General features: G+C 36.2%; 1 non-coding gene across 1 annotated transcript; it reads left to right on the forward strand.

Annotated features, from left to right (window-relative positions):
* The first annotated feature begins 3,596 nt into the window (after nucleotides 1–3,596).
* LOC128285061 (small nucleolar RNA R71) lies at nucleotides 3,597–3,703 on the forward strand. The gene has a single exon (XR_008275476.1). It is a non-coding gene; the product is annotated as a small nucleolar RNA R71 (small nucleolar RNA).
* The last annotated feature ends 14,369 nt before the right edge of the window (nucleotides 3,704–18,072 follow it).

Here is an 18,072-nt window from a genome sequence, read left to right on the forward strand (position 1 = left end):
TTCTCCTTTGTTGATATGTCTTATCATACGGCATTAAACCACAAGCTAAAAAGTTAGCAATATCAGCAAACCAAGGGATATTATGGACATGACTTACCGTCAGTAAATGTTCATCTGGGAATGTTTCTTGAATCGGTACAAGTGGAGAATTCCCTTCTTGCGGCTCCAATCTAGACAAGTGATCTGCTACTTGGTTTTCTACTCCCTTTCGATCTTGAATTTCCAAATCGAACTCTTGAAGTAGTAGTACCCATCGGATCAACCTCGGCTTAGCGTCTTTCTTGGCTAGTAAATATTTAATTGCTGAGCAGTTTGTATAGACAGTTACCTTGGTACCTACAAGATAAGATCGAAACTTGTCGAAAGCAAATACGATAGCAAGTAACTCTTTTTCTGTTACCATATAGTTTAACTGAGCTCTTGTCAGAGTTCGGCTTGCATAGTAGATGGGATGAAAAACTTTGTTCCTTCACTGGCCCATGACAGCTCCTATTGCGAAGTCACTTGCGTCATACATCAATTCAAATGGCAAGTCCCAGTCTGGTGTGACAATTATGGGTGCCGTGACTAATCGATTCTTCAAGTCATTTAAAGCTTTTAAGTATTCTTCATTAAATGTGAATATCGTGTCCTTGTCCAATAATTTGCATAAAGGTTTAGCAACTTTGGAGAAGTCCTTGATAAATCTTCGATAGAACCCGGCATGGCCCAAAAAGCTCCTAACACCCTTTACAGATGTTGGAGCTGGGAGTTTCTCAATAACATCTACTTTTGCTCTGTCTACCTCAATCCCATGTCTTGTTATCCGATGCCCCAGAACGATACCTTCTCGTACCATAAAATGGAACTTTTCCCAGTTAAGGACTAGGTTTGTCTCTTCGCATCGCCTAAGTACCTTAGCCAGATTGGCTAAGCAATCATCGTACGTATCTCCAAACACTGAAAAGTCGTCCATGAAAACTTCCAAAAATTTTTCAACCATGTTAGTGAAAATAGACATCATACATCTTTGAAATGTAGCAGGTGCATTACATAAACCAAATGGCATGCGTCTAAATGCAAATGTATCGTACGGGCAGGAGAATGTGGTCTTGTGTTGATCTTCCGGTGCTACCATAATCTGGTTGCACCCTAAGTATCCATCGAGAAAACAGTAGTAATCTCGCCCCACAAGTCTATCCAGCATCTGGTCTAAGAACAACAAAGGGAAGTGATCCTTCCTAGTTGCCTTTTTAGCTTCCGATAATCGATGCAGATTCTCCATCCCATAACTGTTCTAGTCGGTATCAACTCTTTATTCTTGTTCTCTATGACCGTGATACCTCCTTTCTTGGGTACGCACTGGACCGGACTTACCCATGAACTATCTAAGATACGGTAAATGATACCCGTATCTAACCACTTGATAATCTCTTTTTTCACTACATCCTTCATGATGGGGTTCAGCCTTCGTTGTCCATCGATCATCCCTTTTTCACCATCTTCCAGGATAATCTTGTGCATGCATACAGATGGACTAATACCGCGAATATCGGCTATGGTCCATCCGATAGCCTTCTTAAATTATTTCAGAACTAAGACCAGTTTCTCGTCTTGCTCAGTAGTTAACTCTGCTGAAACAATCACAGGCAGAGTAGAAGCGTCACCTAAATAAACATATTTTAAATGAGAGGGTAATACCTTGAGTTCTAGTTTAGGTGGCTCATCGATTGATGCTTTCGACTGTGTGTAATCTCTTTCCTCTAAATCCAAAGATTCAAAACGGTATTGTGGATTAAATCCCTTTTGATTAGCTTCTAGCAAAGCTAAGTTTCTACCCTCCTCTTCATCACTTGGAGGGTCTGATGTCAAAATTCTTTCCAGAGGATCCTCAACAGATTTGAGTTCCTTCTCCATTATTAAATCCTCTAAGTTGGATACTACAGAACAATCATCTATTGTGTTAGGAAATCGCATTAAATTGAAAACGTTAAATGTTACCTGATCGTCCTGAACGCGCATAGTAAGTTCTCCCTTCTGCATATCAATAAGTGTCCTTCCAGTTGTTAAGAACTGTCTCCCTAGGATAATTGGTACTTCTTTTTCTGCATCGAAATCTAAAATTACAAAATCAGCAGGAAAGATAAACTTATCTACACGTACCAATACGTCCTCGATTTTCCCTTCTAGATGTGCTAAGGATCGATCTGCTAGCTAAAGAGTAACCGTAGTAGATCGAACTTCACCTATCCCCAACTTTTTAAATATCGACATAGGCATCAAGTTGATACTTGCGCCCAAGTCACATAGTGCCTTACTACAATAAGCTACTCCAATGTTGCATGGAATGCTAAAACACCCAGGATCCTTCAGTTTAGGGGGTAATTTTTCTTAAAGATATGCACTGCATTCTTTCGTCAAAGCTACCATCTCAAATTCTCCAAGTCTTCTCTTCTTGGATAGGATATCTTTCATGAATTTTACGTAATTTGGCATTTTTTTCAAGTGCTTCAACCAATGGGATGTTGATATGAAGTTGCTTGAGTACGTCAAGGAACTTCTTGAATTGGACCTCCTATTTTTGCTTCTAGAGTCTTTGAGGGTAAGGTGGTGGAGGTTTATATACTGGAGTTGGTACTGGTTGATTTGTCTTTGGCGGCAATTCTGCTGCTAACGGAATGGTTGGCTGATTAGAATTGGCTGGTTCTGAGGTTACCTTTTCAGGTATTACAGGTTCTAGTTCTAGTGGAACAGGAACTTCAACACTCGGTTGAACTTCTTCCGAATCTTGAGCTTCAGCATGCTCCTTTTCAGCTTCAATGATGTTGGGCTCTACCATTTTTCTGCTCCTCAATGTTAATGCTTTACAATGGTCCTTCCCTAGATTTCTCAGATTTTTCGTATCACTAGGTAGAGCACCTTGTGGATGGTTCCTAAGTTCAGTAGCAAGCTGGCCCACTTGATTCTCCAAATTCCTTAGAGTGGCGTCATTCTTCACCATGTATGCCTTCAATAAATTCTCTAAGCTATTGGATGATTCAGCCTGAACTGGTTTATGAACTTGCTGTGAAAAACTATGCGGCTAGGTTGGTCTAGGTTGGGCATAGTTGTTACTACCTCCAGCCCCTTGGTTACTCCAGGAAAGATTGGGGTGATTTCGCCACGATGGGTTGTAAAAGTTGGATTGCAGCCCTTGCCTTCCTCGGTTCTGGTTCTGATTACCTATGCAGTACATGGATTCTGGGTTTGATGGACATTCTTCAAACACATGTCCTTCCCCACAATAGACACAGGCTATATTCTCATACTGGTTAGGTGGTTGAGCTGCAAAACTGTTAGACCCATTAGTGGTAAGATTCTTTAACATTGAAGATATCGAAGATACCTGGGATGCAAGTGAAGTGAGAGCGTCTACTTCATGGATTCCAGCAACTCGTCTTCCTGACGTTGCTCGATTGGTTGGCCACTAATAATTGTTACTGGCGATCCTCTCGATGATTTCATAAGCCTCATTATAAGACTTAGATAAGATAGCACCGTTAGCAGAAGCATCTACTACCATCCTTATGTGAGCGTTGAGACCATTGTAAAATGTCTCAAGTTGGATGCAATGCAGAATTCCGTGATGAGGGCACTTTTGTAATAACTCTTTGAATCTTTCCCATGCCTTATACAAGGACTCATCATCTATTTGTTGGAAAGCAATAATCTCATTTCTCAGCTTAGCAATCTTGCTAGGCAGGAAATACTTCACAAGAAATCTCTCTGCTAACTCTTGCCATGTAGAAATCGAGTTCGGTGGTAGTGAGTTTAACCAGGCTCGAGCTCTGTCCCTCAGCGAGTACGGGAATAGTTTTAATCGTAATGCATCTTCGGGTACTCCGACTAGCTTGAAAGAGTCGATCACCTCCATAAACAGTCTTAAATGAAGATGAGGATCTTCAGTAGGCATTCCACTGAACTGGCCCACTATCTGAAGCATCTGGAACATGACTGGCTTCAGCTCGAATTGTTGTGCCTCGATCTCAGGTCTTCTAATACCTGGATTAAGGTCATTAAAAACTGGCACAGCATATTGTCGTAAAGCTCTATCCCTATCATTAGCAATAAGGATAGGATTTTGAGCAAGGTTTGCTCCGTTTCCTTGATTGAAATTCTCGAAATTCATCTCTTCAGTCCTTCTCTCGTTCACTTGACTTCTTCATTGGCAAAAGGTTCGTTCTATTTCAGGGTCCATTGGGAGTAAGTCGATAATTCGGTCAATACTCATAAACACCTGAAATAATCAGAGAAGAATTAATTAAGTAAAATTGAACAGGAAAATAAAAGAACCAAAATGTAAAAATAAATTCACAAATAATGTTTTTTTTAAAAAAACAGTCCCCGGTGACAGTGCCAAAAACTTGGAACGGTGGAAATGTGCAAGTGTACACAATTGTAACAAGTAATAAAGTGACAAGTAAATGTCGAGTTATCGTACCCACAGGGACTGTAAAAAGCAATATTTATGAAATTAATTAAAACACTTTGGTGAGGTAAAAATGATTTTGGTTTAAAAAGAGTGATTTATAAACTAAGATTTTAAAAAAATTTAAATAAAATAAAAGAGTTCTAGTGCACGATTTCAATTAAGATTTAATCAAGATGATATAATTGTGTTGGATTAATTATACCTTTTTAACTTAGCAATATTAAATTCGTGCTTATGCTGTTATGAGTAAATTCACGGCAACCCAGTAATTTGCTAACTTATGAACATATTTACTAATTAAAATTCCATTTATCTCTTGCACATATCCCTATACCAATTCAACCGACTAAACAGATTTAATAAAGTAAACATGCTATCGCACATATATTCTTATTGAATTAAATTATCTCTCGCATATTTCTATGTCGATTCAACCGATTAATTCAACTTAATAAACATGTTATAGACTATGTGAAGTAACAAAGTAGTCATACCTTTAAACAATTTAATCACAACAATCTTGCAAGTTATGCAAGGCATATGTATCGCCAAATACAATGCTAATTTAATTTTCAGTTACCTTAGAAAAATTAAACATGCATTGATTAAGTACTGAGTCCATTAATTGCAATTTCAATCTGTTTAAACAATTAATTCTTTAGTTATCTAAACAATTATAATGCCAGATAACCTAAGCATGATTTTACTTAATCAAGCATTTCACTGAGGCCTATAACAGCATAAACACTATTTTAACAATTCAAGTAGGCAAAATATAATCAACCCAACACAAATTAAATTCAAGCTAAATTGATTAAAATAACCATTTCAACAACAATATTTTTCATAGATATGTTCATCATAAAAACAACAGAAATTAAAAAGAAAGGGAACAGAAAGCAAATCCAGTGTTTCTCTATGACTTGACTGTTGCTCCGTTCTTAGTCTCTGTTGTCTTCACCGAGAAAGGCTTTTATGAATCCTTGATTGCTGCCCAAGATTGCTAAAGAACACCTCTTTCTCAAGAGAGGAAATCGGTACAAGAGGAAGGGAAAATGGGATGGAGAAATGGAGAGGAAACTTTGAGAGCAGTGAAGAGAGGATGAGAGAATGTTGTAGAATGAGGGACGTTGAGGGATGCTTTGAAATGGGCAGCATAGGGTGCCTTTTATAGCTGAAGAGCGCTTCTAAAAAAAGCAAATTCAGCAGCCAAGAGAGCCCTCCCATGGCCAGCCACACACATGGCAAGGTTGAAGCTTTCAACCTTGCTAAAAATATGCTAGGGCAAATCTACAAAGCCTAAAATAAAGGTGGGGTTTGAACGTAATTTGGAGGTTTTTCAAAGGCCTTTTTGCAAGCATATTTTATCAGCTAATTTTCTGATTTGGTTCAGCCAATGGACGGTTCTGGTCAGCCCAATTAGTGGCTGGTTCGGCTCACTTCATTCGGTTCAACCAGTGCGGTTCACTAGGCCCTTTCTTCATAATTAATTATAATTAATTCATTTAACCTAAATTAAATAGGAAATAAATTAAAATTAATTTAATTATGAATTAATACACATTTTTGGACCGTCTTGGGCTGGAATTTAATTTGCCTCGATACTTTAAATTACTCTCGGTTTTGTTCTTCTCGCAGTGTTCACCAGGCCCTTTTTCTCCAATTGTGTAATTCTGTCAAAAATAACCAAATTTAATCAAAATTAACTACAAAATTAATTAAAATTCATAATGTTCATATTTTTAACATAATTTAATTATTTTATAATATTAAATTATTTTTGACAAGAATTTAACTGAATTTCCATGAATTTAAGTAGAATTGGATATGAAAAAATATATAAATTTTTGTGTTTCCAAGGCACCAGATCCGACAGTAGTGTGTATAGACTTTCACTAAAATGTGCTTAGAATGAAAAATATTTAGTGGTCAAAAGCATTGTAAGGGTTAAAAGCAAAGTGAGTGGATAAAAGCACGACTAAAGTTAAAATAATTTTGAGTGAAAAGAGTAAAAATTTTTAGAATATGCTCAAATCAAAAATCAATTCTTAAGATTAAAATAAATCTTCCATTTCCATATTGCACAACTATTCACTAGCTGGTTGTACTCACTAATACCAAGTTATATCTTCCACATATTTGGAGAGAAAAAGAAGGCTAGAGAAGGATAAATAAGGTGGTAAGCTTAATGATTAATTTTTTTTTAGGGGGGGACAATGGATAACATCATATGATATACTATTCTTAGTGCTTGAACCATTTTGAGTTGTTCTTTTCTTTGAATCCATATATCCCAAGCCTCATAACGTTACAAGCCAAAAAATCCTACATTACCTTAACATCTCTGTTTATAAAGCCATAACTTGCAACACTTAGTGAGAATGATTGAGTTAAATTCTTTCTTGTGTATATACATCATATCTACATAGCTTATTTTGATGGAATAATATGAAATATGATACTTTTCTATTATTGCATCTATGTCTATTCATTATGTAACTTTGTGAACTAGGCTGATTTACTCTCAAAGTTATGAATTTAGGATTCATCGTTCTTATTTTGTATATTAGAAAAATTGATTGCATTTTACATATCTGTTATTTGATTGTCATGTCTCACCATTATTCAAGGTTCGCCTAGTTTCATGCACTAGTGTATCAAGTGTTTTCTTGAGGACTAGAAAAGACTTAAGTGTAGGAGAGTTTGATATGTCATGATTTGATATGTCATAGTTTGTGTGACAGCCCAAAATTGACCCTAGTCGGAATGTGGTTTCGGGACCACAAAACCGAGGCATAAAAATAATTTAATGCTCATTTTGATGCTTATGATATGTGTTAATTCGTGTGTGACATTTCCGATGTTTGATTTAGAGTTATAAATGTGAATTTCACTAGAAAGGACCTAGTAGAAAACTTTGAAAGTATGATGGGGAAATGTGTGATGACTAATTAAAGCATGCATGCAAAACAATGGCCTTGCATGTCAAATATCCCTCTTTTATAGGAGGTGGCGGCCATGACAAGGAGTATGGGCTAAACATGTCATGAAACATGTTTTGTTGGTGCATTAGGGAGAAACAATAAACAAATAAGTATGGGTAATAAAGAAAGAAAAAAAAATGTGTGTGAGTGAACCCCCATTGCCGTGCATTGAAGAAAAGAAAAGAAAAAATTTTGCTCATCCATTTTCATTCTCTCTTGACCGAAAATACTAGAGGGAAGGAGGAATTTTGCTTCATGCTTGGTTTGGAAGAGGATTAGGAAGAGGTTTGGCTATACTTGCATCAAGATTAAGGTATGTTTGAGGTTGTGCCATGAGATTCATGCATGTTTTAGTGGATAGCTTGATGCTCTTGTTAGCCCATGGTTCAAACCTTTGTTATGTCATGGGGATGGTATTTGGCCAAGGTGGATTTTGTGTTAATGCCATTGCATGTTAAATATGAAGCTTGCTAATGATATATGTGATGGTGGATTGATGGCTCTTGGACCTTCTTTTTAGTATTTTGAGTAAGACATCAAGTTCTTTGTTTAATCATGACCAAAATTATGGTGTTGTGATGTATTCGCCATGGTACATCCAAAAGTGTGATTTATGCTCATTGCATGGAAAGTAAGATTTGTGTTTTGAAATTATGTTCATGTTTAGTTACAATCAACTTGAGATTCGGCTCTAGCATATATATATGTATATATGTTTGTACATGATGTATTGGTATGACATATATACTATTTCAAGGTGTATATTTGCTTGTGATGATGTTTGGTTATGAAGTAAATGAGAGATGTGTATTGAGCTACGATATGTAATGCGTTAGTTAGTAAAATGTATGCTGTTTTGTGTGGTATTAAGTGTATAATTGGCCTCAACATGGACATGCATATTCGCCACATGAGGGGAAATTGGTGTGCATGCATTCGGTTAGAGGCAAGCATATTGATGCCTATTCTTGGCTTAGAAAATTCGCTAAGAGGAATATTAACTAATGTGTTGAGTTCGATTCATGATTTCGTACATATGCGACTTTGATGCCTAATGAGTATATATATTGACTAAGTACCTTGAATTCCTCTTTCGATGCTCAAATGATTAAATCGATTTATTTGTTAAATTAAGCTTAAGAGCAAAGGGGAACTAGATCCAACAAAGGGAAGGAAAAAGTGGTCGAATAGCCATTGAAACCGTTCGACGACATCCTAGGTAAGTTCTTGAGTAATAGAGCTTAAATTCTGAATTGATTAGATCATGTTTAAAGCAAATTAAAATCATGCTCTTTGTGTGTGGCTATTGAGCCGAAATTGCAAGTGTGAAAAGTTCCTTGTGTTTGAGTTTTGCTAATGAAAATGAAATACGAATGTGTCATAATTTATTGATAATTGTGCTCGGTTATTCGAATGATGTCCGGGCTAAGTCCCGAAGGCTTTGTGCTAAGTGACTATATCCGGACTAGGATCCGAAGGCATTCGTGCGAGTTAATAAATCCGGGCTAAGCCCGAAGGCATTTGTGCAAGTTACTAAACCCGGGTTAAGTCCCGAAGGCATTCGTGCGAGTCACTATAACCGGGCTTCGTCCCGAAGGCATTTGAGTGAGTCGTTATATCCGGTTTAATTCTGAAGGTACGTGATTCGAGAATGAGCGATCTTGCTGTAAAATTTTCAGTTAATACGCTTGAAAAATTCCAGCAATGAGGTATGTTCGTATGTGCTTGAATTAGTTGATTCCCTTCGAATAATATTCGCTCAGTCGAGTAATGAGTTTCAGGTATTTGGCTAAGATGATCCCTTATGTATGAACATAGGGTTTGGAATGTGAAATGAGTAGGATATTGAGAAATTGTGCATATGAAATTATCCGTTAGCTTTATGAATGCTATGCTTTTGTTGTGCTGGAATTTCTTGCTCAAACTTACTAAGCATAAATTGCTTATTCCGTTTTCTCTGTTTCTTTGTTTATAGATTTTGGCTCGTCGGTATCGGACTCGGGATTTTGGAAGTCGAAGTCTCCCACACTATCAAAGCCCCCATTTTGGTACAATTTTGGTTGAACTTTGAAATGGCATGTATAGGACTACCCTTTTGTTGAAGGTCATGTACCTTTCGGTTTTGTGTAAACTTGGATAGCCATGCTAAAATGGCTTATATCGTTTTAGCATAGTACCATAATCGTGTGTATGTTGATCATTATGAGGTATGGAATTGTTTTGAAACGATTAGCCATTGGAATGGTTAATCATGATCACACTTTGTGCTATGTATGCAAAAAGGGCCAATTGAATCATGGAAATCATGAAATAGGTAAAGCCTACCTTAAAGGCAGATGCTGACAGCAGCAGTGATGTGGATGTGAAAAATCACTAAAAATAGTAGGAATGGTATTAAATAGTGAATAAATTATGTAAATGAACTTTGATGAACCTACTTTCATATGGAAGAAACGAAACGGTCATATGAGTTATATGTTAAGAGATATTAAAGTTCTCGTGAAACAGGGCCAGAACGGTTTCTGGATCCCCTGTTCTGACTTTGGAAATTTATTGTAAATTAACCAGAGATAATTAGGAGTCATGCCATATATGTATAGATTCCTCTCTGAGTATAGTTTCTATAGAAACAAACGGTATCAGTATTAAATCCCTGTACAAGGAGATATTCAATTCGTAACGCAGGAAGGTCAGTGTAGTTGAACCCTGGAATAGGGGAGACTTTAACTAATAAACTGTATTAATTGGCTTGACCAAAAATTCTAGAAAAAAATATGTAGATGGAAATATGAGTCTAGTTTCAGGGAAAAATTACGAAACTAATTTTCGAGCTTTGAAACTCAACATATGATTTTTAAGGCGACAGTGATGCAGTGACCAGTTAGTCTGGAAATTTCTAAATGGACTGTGAAAATAGTTAAGTCTGTGTGCACCTTGTGTTCGATTCCGGTAACGGACTCGGGTACGGGGTGTTACAGTTTGTTCTCAAGCAATTTGTGATTCTTTTTTATGCTTTTTTTCTTTTTAGCTTTTAGTGTTAATAATATCTTTTCTTAAGTTTTATTTCTTTTGAGACCTAAATCGTCAGAACCATGCAATTGGGAGTCTAATGGTTGATTTGAGTTTATGTAGGGAGATGACTAACACCAAACCTCAAGGAGAACATCAACTGTTGTGGGTGATGCAACACTGATGCATGTGTGTCGTAACATTGACCCTTTATAACCTCAAGGAAGAAAACTTCAATGAAAAGTCTATTTGGAGCAATTTTCCAAATAAGTCACAACAATAGATGTGCTGTGTCCCGACATCAAGCCTCAATGTCTCAAATATAAGCCTTCAAGGTCACGACTCCAAACCAATGTTTGTAGTGAAGAAGCCTAGTGCCATTTTCAATGAGGTCGCAACACAAATAAAGTTGTGTCGCGACAACAACACTCCCTAAGCAAAGATTGTGTGCACTACCCAAGATGTCGCAACATTGAAGCCTGACAGGGCATAAAAAATTACATGGGCAATTTTGTGTCCAGCATCAACTCAAGTCACATCATTTTCTCTAAAGGCATTTTTATCAATTATTAGGGTTATAGAACTTTTTTTTTAAGTTATCCTTATGCCAAACAAAAAAGAAGGCTTTTTATCATCTTTTGTCATCTCTTTTATTCATTTCACCATATTTAATTTTCTAGGTTTTCCTTTCTAAGCTTGGTAGTTATTGGCTATTAGTTTCTTCTTCATTTTTACTACAGCTTTAGTTTTATTTCAAGTAGATACAATAGTCTCTTTTGTTATTTTAAGTTCCTTTTTAATGCATTCAATAGTTTTCTTCGTGTTAATTTTCAAAAGTGCAAAAATATCATATTTCGCTGTGGATTATTTTCACCAAGGACTCCTTTAAGATTCACTAAGAATTTCTAAACCTTATCCTTTTGTGATTATTTGATGAATCATCTAAGCATGAACTTGGCTTGTATTTGTATTGTGATGATGAGTAGGAACTAAATATTATGATGGTTGGTTGATTGAAATGTTGCATGATTAATTTTTGGGTTAGGGACTAAATCGAATAGACTTCAAAGCCTTGATTTTACACCTTTAGGTGAACATTTAGATAGGTTAGACCAAGAAAAGATCCTATTTCGAACTACTTTGGTTTCCTTAATTTAATTTATTAAGGTCTAGAGATAAATTGGACTAAATTGTCTAATTGGGTAAAATGGTGACTGAGAGTTAAATTTGAACCAATTAGGAGTTTGAACAATTTAGATCCCTAATCAAAGAATTAACTAGCAACATGGATATCAACCAAACATTTTATCTCATTGAATTTATATTTGTTGTACTTTTGATTGTTATTTAATTTAGTCCTCCTAGGTGTTGTTTAGTGTAATTAGCCTTGAATGATGAATTCTCATAATATAGTACTTAGTGATTAACTAGCTAGACTTCTAATTTGCATGATTGATCATTTTCATTCACCTTATTGCCTGATCTTTCTTGGGTTTGATACTTAGAATGCTTGAAGTGTTCCATTGTAACACTTATAAATATTACAACTGACATATTACACTTGTAGTTAAACTAGTTTTAATTTCTTATATTATGTGCTAATTCTCTTCTTAGCTTCGTACGTCGTGGAACAGTCAATCTACAGTGAGCTAAATTGTTTATGTGGTTTAAAGATTCAATAGTTTAATAATTAAAATAGGGTTAAAATCTTATTTAAAAAAGATTCTTGCAGTTTAATTATCTTGATTTGTGCATATGAGTTAATCTATGAGACAGATAAGTTAATAAAAATTCTAAGGGGAAATGGGTTGAGAGCTAGGCGCCCACTTTATGCTACCGATCTATTCAAAGATTACCCAACATTGGCTCCAAGTAATTATCCCTAGTTGACAACCACAATGGTCAAGTGCAGAGTTGGTAACTACAGTATGCCACTTGGAGGCATTGGGGAAGGTACAATAGTGGCAATTGTTCTTTTTAAGCACTTGGCCTAGATAAAGACAAATATGTGTCATTGATTCTAGATTAGGATTAATCTAGCATAGATTATTAATTTCCATTAACTGAAGATGATCCTGTAACACCCCACACTCGTGCCCTACGCCGGGATGGAATATGAGGCGTTACTCAACTTAAACAACTGTAATCAAACATTTCTGAATCACCAAAACTTGATCAAATTTAAAACTTTTCCGAACTTTGTTTAAACTCCTTAATGTGGGCCTACGAGGCCTCAAACTTTCATTGAAAACAATTTGGAACCAACTCGGGTCCTTAAATCAATTTAATAAAAGAAATGACTCTTGAAACAGGGCACACACCCGTGTGGAAGGGAAACACACCCGTGTGGTCCTTATAACATGGCCATGCTGATGGTCCGTGTGACACACATGGCCTAAGCATCTAGAGGCACGCCCTTTGTCCTATACTCGTGTGAATTAAATTCCAAATTTGAACCTCCAGAGGATTTCACACGGCCTGACACACGCCCGTGTCTATGGCCTGTGTCCCTCACACGGCCATAACATGCCCGTGTCCTAGCCCATGTCTAAAAACCTTGACATTCTGTTTCTAACGTCAGCAACCAAATAGAAGCACACGGCCAAGGAACACGCCCGTGGCCAAAGGCCGTGTCCTCCATACAGTTGAGACACATGGCCGTGTCTCTGCCCATATGTTTACTACCATGCATTCTGACTTACAAATTTTACGTGCAGGGGACACACGGCCAGACAACACGCCCATGGGGCTAGCCGTGTGTCATACACGACCTAGACACACACCCGTACGTCTACCCATATGGACAAAATAAGGCTATTTACCAAGCCTTTTTGCCACCCTGAAACACAATTTAATGTCAACCAACATATCAAAGTCTAACTAAAAATGATTTCTCAACCAAACAACCACAGGTAAGGCCTACATACATTTCTTATATTCAACCATACCAACAATTTCACATTCATGAAAGACTATCTTGCATTCATATATAAACTTTCAATATTAGCCATTTTTCATGGCCTTATACATAGTGAATCAAATGCTAAAGTAAGCCAACACATTTGGCCAAATAATAATGACACAACACTCAAAAGTTAAGGTCCTATACATGCTATAATCAAAATAAAAGATCTAACTATATCAAGTACTTCGGATGATAGTGTGACTGGCTTCTCCGACGTAAGCGATGATCCTCGAGCTACTTTGGCGACACTATAAGAAAATGAAAGGTAATAGGGTAAGCACAAAGCTTAGTAAGTTACATGAAAATAAACAACAACTACTTATCATAAAGCAATATGCTCATAATCTTTCGTAGTGGATTCATGAATACCATAAATAAACGTAAGTACAACTTACTCATCACCAACCCATACAACTCATATAGCATACACTGAGCCCATATCTCATACATTTTAATTAGGTACCTGTACCACTCATCACATAATCATAACTTTTCTCATTTCGATATAAATCATAACTCTTTTGTTGAACCATTTGGAATAATATCGGACACTCAATAACCCTAACATGAGTTAAGATGCCGATGCCATGTCCCAGACATGGTCTTACACTAGATCTCATTTATTGGTGTCAATGCCATGTTCCAGACAGGTCTTACACTGACACATAACAAGCTAACGCCATGTCCCAGACAGGTCTTACACTAGCTCGTCTATATCGAAGACGATGCATGTCCCAGACATGTCTTACACTAGCTCTCGTCTCAACGCCGATGCATGTCCTAGACATGTCTTACACTGGCTTAAATATATTGAGTCTGATGCATGTCCCAGACATGTCTTACACTGGTTCTCATATTGTGGCCAATGCATGTCCCAGACATGTCTTACACTAGTACACATACCTCCCAATATCAAGGTACTAATATCCAATTTTATTCCAAATGTTCAACGAAAGTCCTTACTATGTTAATTTCTCAACATGTATTCTCATACTCAAATCCAAAGCAATTTATTCCATATCAGTACAATTGCACATCATAAAGATATAGTTGCATTATTAACATACAACTTACCTCAGTAATCAAAATCTAGGTGACTAGTCAGTTTTAGTCCGGTAGCTTTGCTTTTCCCTGGTCAAGGCCCAAATTGTGTAATTCTTGATCTAAAATGATAAAAATTCACAAGTTTAATCATTTTATCAATCTAGGTACTCAAAAATTCATAATTGGGCAAAATGACCATTTTACCCCTAAACTTTCACAAAATGACCATTTTACCCCTAGACCTGAAAATCAATTTTTATCCTGTTTTCTCATTAACCAAGCCTAGCTGAATACTTTTCATACTAGAAGCAGCCTACAAATCTCATTATTTCACACATTTATCACCTATTTTACAACTTATGCAAAATGGTCATTAGTTAGGGTTTCCATGAAAATTACTTCACAAAAGTTGTTTATTGCACAACGATAACTCATATTCTTCCATAAAATTTCAAAAATCAACATTTCTACTATCATGGAAAAACCTTATATTTTCAACCATTTTGCAAAATAGTCCCCTTGTTAGAAAGCACATGCTACAAGGACCTCAAAAGTACAAAAATATTCAAGAAAAACCCGCAAATCACTTACTTGCAAAGGCTTTAAGTTGCTGAAAATTTTTCAAGCTTCCATGACCATTTTCTTGGATAAAAATCAGTGGATAAGAAAGAGAGAGATGAAATAAAATGACAACTTTTACTATTTGTTTTATTTTATTCAATTTCAACACCTAATTTCACCAAATTTTTTGCTTTTGACCACCTTTATCTCCTATGGCCAGCCATGCTATTCTAAAAGGCCTAATTTCCCTTTAAAGACCTTCAATTTAGGTTCTCTAGCTATTTGACACCCTTAGCTATCAAAATAAGACTTTTGCACTTTATGCGATTTAGTCATTTTTCACAATTAAGCATGCAATCACTAAAATTACTTCACCAAATCTTTCATGCACTAATATAAACATGTTATAACTTAAAATTAATAATAAAATACTTTCTATGACTTCAGATTAGTGGTCCCGAAACTATTGTTCCGATTAGGCCCAAAATCGGGCTGTTACAGATCCTTAACTACCAATTTTGTGAATTAGGGTTGAATAATCAAAATAGCATTTTATTTTTTTATTTACTTTAATTGCATTTATTTTACGAACTCATCATATGGACTTATAGTAACAAAGTTCTATTTACATAGCTCCTTCCCAATTTTATAATGATCATGAAGGCAAAAGACATGTTGCTTAATACTAAATGTGTTTTGCCAGTAAGTAAGAAGGTAATAAAAGAATCTAGAGACAATCCTAACACTAAAATCAAAGATCCTAAACCAAGCTTGTGGTAACTATTTCATAATGCAGCGAAAGCATCTTGCTTGTGACAGCCCTAAAGTGACCCTAGTCGGAAAGCGGTTTTGGGACCGCTAAATCGAGTCACCAAATTATTTGAATACGATAATTATTGTCTAAAATATGTGAATATGAATGTGTGAAAGTTTTAAGCTTCGATTTAGTTAATTGCATGTGAATTTAGTTAATAGGACTTATGTGTGACACTTTTGAAATGTGATAGGTTAATCTATAAGGATCTATTAGTGCATGTAATCAAAAGGGTGGACTTGCATGTCAATTTCCCCACTTAAGTAGTAGTGGCCGGCCATGACAATGAGGGTGGACAAAATGTGATGGGTAAAACATGTCATAAACATGTTGTGTTAATGCTTTATGTTAGAAATGATAAAATAAGGAGCATGGTAATAAAATAATGAAAAGGAAAATGATGAAGAAAAAAAAAAGAAAAAGTTCTCATGTTGTTGAACTTGGCCGAATAGAAGAAAGAAAAGGAAGGGAAAGAGCTTGGAGAAAATCGGCTATGGTGGTTCACTAGGCTAAGGTATGTTGATGTTGTTCCATGAGATTCATGCATATTTTTAGTTGTTAGCTTGAGTTCTACCTAGCCCATGGTTTAAATCTTTGCTATGAGATAGAGATGATATTAGGCCATGGGTGTTGTCTTCTTGGTTGGTGTTTGATGTTGTGGTGATGAGGCATGAAGATGAGCTAAGTTTCGGCTAAGGTGGACTTGTGTTGATGTCATTTGCATGCTAAGTGTGAAGCTTTGTAGTGATACATGTGATGGTGATTGATGACTCTTGGATTTTCTTTTTAGCATTTTTGAGTTAGACACTAAGTTCTTTGTTTAACCCATGACCAAAATTGAAATGGTATGGTGTCTTGATGCATTCGGCCATGGTAGAAAATAGATGAGAATTGGTAGTAAGGTGAAGTCCAAATGTTAGTATTTGATTACTAGTGTATATATGTGTATTAGACGAGTTTTGAACTTGAAACAAAATGGTATGTAGTCAATACAAGTAACCATATTTGTAGGAAGTATTAAGCATATAATCGGCCTCAACATAGACATGCATATTCGGCCACATGAGGTAGATTGGTGTTGCATGTATTCGGTTAGAGGCAAGCATATTGATGCTTTTATCTTGGCTTAGATAATCGGCTAAAAGAGAGTGTGGGCTAATATGTTGAGTTGATTCATGATTTCATATATATGTGCCTCTAATGTCTAATATATATAAGGGTTAAGTACCTTGAGTTTCTCTTTTTGATGTTCAAATGATTAAATCAATTTATTTGTTAAATTAAGCTCAAGAGCAAAGGGGAACTAAATCCGATAAAGGGAAGGAAAAAGTGATCGAATAGCCGTCGAAATTGTTCGACAACATCCAAGGTAAGTTTTCGAGTAATGAAACTTAGTTTACGATTTGATTAAGTCATGACGTATAATCATAACAAATATACGGTGATATAATGACTCTACTTGAATTATATGTTGAGTTAACTAGTCTATACGTATGATGGGTAGCCGTATATGCATAGAGATCATGTCATAAAGCAAACCAAATCATGCTGTTTGTATGTGGATATTGAGCCGAAAATGGGAATGCTCAATAATTGACTTGTGTTTGAATTCTAGTTATGAAAATGAAATAAAGATGTGTCATGATTTACTGATATGTGCATGAATATTCGGATGATAACCGGGCTAAGTCCCGAAGGCATTTGTGCTAGTGACAAATTCCGAGCTAAGTCCCGAAGGCATTTGTGCTAGTGACTAATTCCGGGCTAAGTCCCGAAGGCATTTGTGCGAGTTACTATATCCGGGCTAAGTCCCGAAGGCATTTGTTCTAGTTACTATATCCGGGCTAAGTCCCGAAGGCATTGGTGCTAACTACTATATCCGGGCTAAGTCCCGAAGGCATTTGAGCGAGTAGCTATATCCGATTAAATCCCGACGGTACTTGGTTTGGGAATGAGCGATCTTGCTATAATAATTTCAATTAATACGCTCATAAAATCCCAACGATGAGGTATGTTTCGTATATGCATTGGATTAGTTGATTCCTTTTAAATAGTATTCGCTCAGTCGATTAATGAGCTTCCGACTTTTGGTTAAGTTGATCTCTTATGTATGAGTATAAGGGTTGGTAATGTGAAGTAGGTATGATTTGAGAATGTGTGTATATGAAATTATCCGTTTAGTCATATGAATGCTATACTTCAATTGTGCCTAATTTCATTGCTCAAAACTTACTAAGCATTAAAT

The sequence above is a fragment of the Gossypium arboreum genome, chromosome 11 (assembly GCF_025698485.1).
Source record: "Gossypium arboreum isolate Shixiya-1 chromosome 11, ASM2569848v2, whole genome shotgun sequence".
Lineage (NCBI taxonomy): Eukaryota > Viridiplantae > Streptophyta > Magnoliopsida > Malvales > Malvaceae > Gossypium > Gossypium arboreum.